Source organism: Limulus polyphemus, unplaced genomic scaffold (genome assembly GCF_000517525.1).
Source record: "Limulus polyphemus unplaced genomic scaffold, Limulus_polyphemus-2.1.2 Scaffold12279, whole genome shotgun sequence".
NCBI lineage: Eukaryota > Metazoa > Arthropoda > Merostomata > Xiphosura > Limulidae > Limulus > Limulus polyphemus.
Window position 1 is genome coordinate 2369 of NW_013677889.1, and position 7617 is coordinate 9985.

General features: G+C 30.7%; 1 long non-coding RNA gene across 1 annotated transcript; it reads left to right on the top strand.

Moving 5' to 3' along the window:
• The first annotated feature begins 978 nt into the window (after window positions 1-978).
• Window positions 979-7152, top strand: LOC111083942. Its single transcript, XR_002609316.1, has 3 exons — window positions 979-1018; window positions 4322-4423; window positions 4902-7152. It is a non-coding gene; the product is annotated as an uncharacterized LOC111083942 (long non-coding RNA).
• The last annotated feature ends 465 nt before the right edge of the window (window positions 7153-7617 follow it).

The window sequence follows — 7617 nt, forward strand, 5'->3', positions numbered from 1 at the left end:
TGATAGATAGGCAAGATGAGAAAAGAAAAAAAAAGGCATGAGAGAAACATTGCTTTATAAACCTTAAGACTTAATAAAAAATTAAATATTTTGCATATGAAAGCATCATAATGTTTACTGATAATCTGCCAAATTTCTTTAACATTCGCTTACTAATTTAAAAGTTGTAGCACAAAAACTGTAACAAGCACAAAATGGTTACGAGGTCCTCACATTGACCGACCCCATATTGAAAGAGTTAATTAACCTATACATATTTACACCCACCAAAATCTATTAACTAACCTGTACATATTCGTCATCTCTCAAAGAACTAACCATTTTTGATTAGCAACTACCTTATTGATGATGTAAGTGTTTTATGATGTACAGTTTATCAATATACTGTATCTGTGGAAAAAAGAAACACAGAATTAGATCTTAAATTATTTTTAGGTTTTTTCATTTGTGTCTACTAAAAGTGTTGCACATTCATGAATTTATCTGTACCTGCAACTTGTTTTCCAGCAGATTATCGGTTGTTGTGGCTCTCAGATATAAAAAGCTGCTTAGTGTAGGTAGTATTATTAGTTAACTTATTTGGTGTTTGTAATTCATTGATGTTAAGGCTATCAAATATTGTATTTGCAATCCATTGATGTTGAGGTTATGGAGATTTCTAGATGGCCTAAGTGATAGACATAAATAACTGTGACCAGACAAGCAAAAATGGAGTACAAGTAAAGTCATGTAAAAGAGAAATTTGGTCAGAGAAAAGTTAAGAAATATAAAGTTAACCATCATGGGAGGGAATGGCCTAATGATTGATATGCTAGAGTGAGATTAACAGTTAGAAAGAGATAAGGAGAATAATTTGTCTCATTGAAGTATGTTCTAAACTAATTGAACCTGCTTGTGTGGAATTTGACAAAAAGGCAGACAATTATTGGAAGTATGAAGAGCAGATGATTATTTGAAGTATGAAAAATAGATGATTATTGGAAATTCAGGATACAACTGTGGTAACTCACACGACAACGTAAGTGAATTATACACTGACACTACTGTGATAAAAATAGTTTGACTTGTCATCTAAATTCTAAAGCAATTCAGTTGGCCCAAGTGGACTTTTGACAAGAATAAGAGAACTGTATAGTGTTTAAGATACAACTATGATCTCCATAGTGTAAATAATTTTTGTATGTACATTTAACTTGTTTTGAATATATATGTTATTATAAAAACAGTGGAGTGCATGACTGTTTGTTTATTGTCGAATTTATCACTAACAAGTCACAGACACCTACCGTAGAAGAATCCTTAGCCCAACACACCCATATATTTACATTATTATATATACTACTAAAAAGTAAGTTTCTGACAATGGCACTTTCTAATTTTTGACTATACAGTGCAGGTTTGTTTGTTTCTTTGCATTGTTGAATTTTGCACAAAGCTACTTGAGGGCTATCTGCACAAGCTCTCCCTAATTTTAAAGTGACAGAGTAGAGGAAAGGCAGCTAGTCGACATCACTCACTACCAAAGTTTGGGCTACTTTTTTACTGACGAAAAGTGAAATTGACTATCGCATTGTAATGCCCCCACTGCAGACAGAATAAACATGTTTGTTGAGGATATTCAAACCTACAACCTGCAGATTGCAAGATAAGTGCTCTAACCACCAGACCATTCCAGGCCTAAGATGCAGGAAAATGCAATTTATTGATACTACCTAACAAACGTAGTATTTTCATTCATTTACTCTTGCACCTATCTTGTGTATTAGTTTGTTTTCATCATCTTGGCAGCTACTGATTTTAGCCAGTAATTTTCCAACCATAGTTCTACTCTTTGGATTATTCAAAGCCTCCAACCAATTTTCACTTTTTTTTTCCACTGTCATGTACTCTGACATATCTTTTTCTACTCATAAAATACCTTCACTACTGGTACTAGTGCCATTAGATTATAACTTTTAGTTTTCTGTCAGAATTTGTTTTTACCATCCACCACTTTACCTTGTCTTTCTAAAGTAAGAGCAAAGAGGAGGAAACAATCTCTAGACTGCCTTGGCACCTGTCTCAACAGTTACCATTGTTTTTATATGTATGTATATATATATATGAGACACCACATTTGTTTTAAATCATTTATTAAAATGGGCAGAAGAAAATAAGTAAACAGGAAGCCAGTTAGATACATTTAACTTGTAATGAATCATGTCAGAAGTACTTCAAAGCATAATACACTAGAAAATAAATAAAAAAAACTTTTCATACTACAACCCTACTCACTGAGCCAGAAGGTTGATTTTGTTATGAAATAATATGATAAAATTATTACTAACATATAAGTAGTTGGAAGAAAATTGTTGCTGTGTTCAGTAAATGTTTCTATAAAAAAGATCTATGTTCAAAAGCATTTACCACTGAGGCCAATAAATATAACATTAAAGGACAATTAACAAAGGTCCATCTGGGCCATCCTATCCACTATACACAGAAAAACTCAAAGCCAGCCCTTATCGTACACTATTTATCAAGTTATCCCATAAATTCCCTTAAATTAACTGCATCCATCACATATGAAGGCAACTCTACCAAAGGCAAACCATGCTTTATAAGAATAAAGCTATTTTAGCTGAAGATGACTCCTACCTTTTAGAAATTTATATTTGTGTCCCCTCGTCTTATCATTCTCACCATTAAATACAAAAAGAGATGATGCACCAACACTTAATTCCATTACCAATCCTAAACACCTCAATCAGAGTCCCTCTAACTCTTTTTTTTTTCAAGAAAAACAAGTTCACAGATCGTAACCTGTCTTTGTGTGATAACCTTTCCATCCCAGTTATCTTAGTAGCCCTTTCTAATAATTTAACAATTCACTGCCCTTTCTAAGGTAATGAAGCAAGATATTTTATAATCATACTATGATTAATAACAGTAAAACAAATGAATAATTGATATTTAGCTTAGAGAACTGTATTGATTTGTTTAAGATATATATAAAAGTTTCTAGTTTGATCTAGATTATGTACTAAGTAAAATGTTGAACTTCGGTGCCATTGAAAACCAAGGAATACAAGATATGAGACATGAAAATGAAATAAAATGCTCTTTTTTGTGCCTTCTGTATGTGATTGACTTTAAAGGGAGGTGAGAACAAGAAATGGTATTCTTATCTGGAGATAACATGTTTGTTCACTTATTTACCTAAGTTTTAATTAGTTCACATCAAGTTATGAGAAAATTCCTTTTTTTTTAGGCACCCTTTATTTCACTTTATTCAGGTAATTTTATATAAAAAGGCATTCATGCTGAGAATTAACACCATCAAAACCCTCTAAATGCAGAAAATTCATGTTATAAAATCACTGTTTGCTTTCTATAGCATTAAGCTTCTTTCTACATCGTGTACTTAGTAAGACAGAACTTGGAGTTTGGCCTTGTGCAATATGCAGATTTCTGTACATTTTTTCAACTAAGTACAAAAAACAGTTAGTAGGCAAGGACATTCTGCAGATTTCTGTATAATTGTATCAATTAAATGAAAACTATTATTAGGTGAGTGCAATCAACAGATTTCTACAGTTTCCACTCTTCCTTGTTCTGAGTGTAAAATTTTTCCTAATCTGCCAAAGTAGTTGGACTGTGGATCTGACATTATGTGATACGCATCTTGCAGCTTTGGGCAAAATTCAACAAACAAATTCTCTTATGTATTTGTACATTTAGAAAAACATGTCTGGCTTTTAAAAATTTACAAAACTTTACGATGATAGGAAAAGGATTCCAGTCTCTCTTACAAACAAACAAAAGAACAACAATATTTCTGTAAACTAAACCACATTCTTATTGAATATTTTATTATATTGTTATGATTAGACATAAAATAATGTTATATTATTTTAATTTATTATTATTGTTTTAGTTGTGTTGCTTCATTTTCTATCTTTGAACCAAAAATCTTTTATACTTTCAGCTTATAAACAATAATTTATTTCTAAGTAAATATATGAAGTTGTTTCTAAACATATAGTAGAAAAGCCTATCTTGAAACTAGTTATAATATCAATTTAAGGATACATTTCAATTCTCTATATTTTATATAAATAAATACCTTAAGACATTTTAGATTTTTTTCAGATGTGGGTAAAAAATATTTTCCTTTAGTTTTATAATTTTCTGTGAGGTGAGGATGTTGTTAGAATACTTTCAATATTAAGACTTTATTTTGATGAATACGATTACTACAGATGTACATTTTGAAATAAAATTGTAGAATGTTGTATCAAAGTTGAAGGGTGGGAATATAATTTTCATTTCCATGTTTCAGATAACGTTGAAGATTGTGATATGGTTGAATTTTATTACAATAAATTTGATGATACTTGTAAAGTGTGCAATGAAAAAAAAAAGAAATGCTGATGACCACAAGGTGATTAATTATTATATAATTTCCTGCTTATTGTGCACTAACATTATCATTGAACACTGAGTAGTATATGTCTGTGTATATTTATATATTTTAGGAGGTTCTATTATCAACTATTATAGAAAAAAAGAGAGAGAGTATTACATAATTGATCAGTCAAAGAAATGAAGTTTCAGCATTCTATTAAAACATGAAAATTATCATTACATATTATCAAGATTTTCTTTTTAAGATTTTATAGTGCAGTTTAAGCCATTGGTTTTTCTTACTAAACAGATATTTTTAAGTGTGAAGCTCCTTAAGACCTTAGACACCCTGGATGATGACACCACCTAAAGATGTAATATCGTTTATAAATAATAGCCATTCTGAGGTACCTAAAGTCTTATGTAGTCAAATGTATCATTTGTATGTTGTCAGAAAAGTTTAAAGGAGAATAACAGTCTCATGAGAACCACTGTCTTAACCAACTTATTTACAGTTACTCAAGTGGACACGGATTTACCTCAGTTGAGATGTTGGATGTAGCTTTGTTAGGCATAGATTCTCCCTGGAAAAAGTGGGTACAGATTCAGACACCTTTAACTCAGATAGAGTCAGATCTCCATTTGGTTTGCATCAATATTAAATCACATCATTATATAAATTCTATTTTAATGTCAGTCAGGTGATTAATCTTCTATATTATGTTGTGACCTACTTTAAAAGAGATCATTTCTTATTTAATGTCTCCTGTGAAATCACATTTATTAATGGCTCAAAGACCCATTAAATATATATTTGACTTAAGAGCTGTATATAAGGTGGTAAAAGCACTAAAACCCTTACCCTTCCAATCAGAAAAATGTTTACTGTAATTGTTAGTGTTTTAAAAGTCTTTTAATGGTAATATTTGAAATGTTTTGTTAAAACTGAATTTTCTGTTTATTTTCCTGTCTATCTATGTATACTTCAGTACAAATTTGATTAAGAAATGATACAACAATATACAGATATTTTTAACTTTTGTTAAAGGTTTAAAAAGTTGAAGCTGGTTTAATCTTCTGATCTTGTACCTCTTATTTATCTGTATGATATGGATTTATGAAATGTATTAATGAGATATCTGAATAAGCACCAGTTTATCCACAATATATATACTCTCTGAAGTTATTGAGAACTGTTTTTGACAATATAAGTTAATTAGCTCAAAATATGTCAGAATGTAAGGAATAAGTTAAATGATTTTCTGTATTTGAATATCTTACTTACATAATGCCATGTATAAAACTATTATTTTCAGTAACATTTTAAAATGTTTGTAGTTTTAGATAATGTATTTACAATGGTGAATAATGATAAAACTTGAAGCAACTATTCAAGAATCTTAAGTTTTGGTTTGTGTAAAACATACCAAAACAAAATAAAATACATTCTGATAAATTTGTTTTTCTCGTGAAAATGTGCAATAAGATTATCATTAAGACAACTGTTTCCAGATGGTGGATATTAATTTCAAGATGATAATGCTTCATGGCTTTGTGCCAAAAATGTTAAAGACTGCTTAAACTGGATCACAGATAAGAATGTAACAAGAAAGGACTAAGCAACACAGCTGTGTGGTTTAAACCAAACAGAGAATTTGTGGATAACAATGAAATGTTATTTTAATAAGTTTCATCCAGAAAAATAAAATTGAGGCTATATTGCCTTTTGAAATCATATGATAAATGAGATCTGGAAAAGGTTGTTGGCAGTATGCTATTCTCAGGTGCACTGATTTAGCTTACAGACATGAAGAGTAAGTAAAAATAACAGGAGGAGTGGAAGAAAATGTATCCCAAAACAAAACTGAATTTCTGACTCTGACTAAATTTAAGTAAACTACCAAACATAGTGTAAGAACAACTTGAAAGTAACATATTTTCACTTGCAGCACACATCAAAAACCAGTGCATAAAGATAATGCTCAGTGCTTCTCTGTTACTTTTAAAAGATCTTGACAGAATAAAGTTTGGCTAAAGAGTAATTATATCCATTCCAAGAATGAGTAGACTTACCACTTTATGCAAAACATAGTGTCATGTCTTCCAGAATATATGTATTATCCGTGTTACAATCATTCCACAAGTAAAATTAGGGATGACATTGTCTGCAGGTGATTTCAGATATTTGTATAGTTCACCTTATTATAGTACCACATGATGTTAAACTACATAGAATTCTAACATCTGTAAGAGAGGGAGTTCAACATTGTCTAAGGGGATTAAACATATGACAGTGAGTAAGAAGAGCCACATACTGGAACCAGTTCTCTACTGATAAACCCATAAGTATTTCCACAAATTTGTACAAGTAGAAAAAGACTGAAACACTTAGGTGATAATGACATGAAGTGTTCAACTTTTTTAATATTGAAAGGAAAATAAATGAATATATAGTGTGTTTCACTTACAACACCAAATGCCACAAAGATGTTGTATGGTGATGATATCTCACAATGTATTTTATATACTTGTATATTTGTGTATATATATATACATACATATACACACATACACAATAAAATATACAGTATTGTACTACTGCTGCTTGTTAATTTTAACAAAGGTTCTCTTTGTACTTTATGAAGTCTGTTATTATCTCAACTTCTAATAAAGATAAATACAATGTTTTTCTTCACTAGTGAATTCAGCATGACAATTATTTCAGAATATAATTGCAAACATACAATTGAGAACTCTTAAAAAAAAGAGAGAACTAGATACAGGCAGTTCTGTTTCCAGTATCTAGAATATTCACAATTGTAACAGTCATCTTCAAGAACCTTCAGTTGTTAGTCAGAATACATTTATTGTCACAAAAGTGATCTAGTGAGTGTCAATGTGCATCAGAGTTGAACAGAAGAAGCACATTTACAATTAAATCTGTGATAAATAACATTTTTGGTCACTCCACTAAAATGTAACCACAATTCCATGACAAAATGATGCAGTGTATCTTGTTTGCTCTACCACTGTTAAATCATATTTATATCAAGTATAACATAGGAATAACTGTGATGCTCATAACCTTAGTCCTTCCACAGACCTGACTGTTTACCAGAGGAGAGAGATACAACAGAGCTTAACCAGATACGAGTCATATCTGTGACATTATGCTGGTAAATTAAGGAACAGCTGCCAAGTGAACACTTGTGACTGTAGTAATGGAAGTCC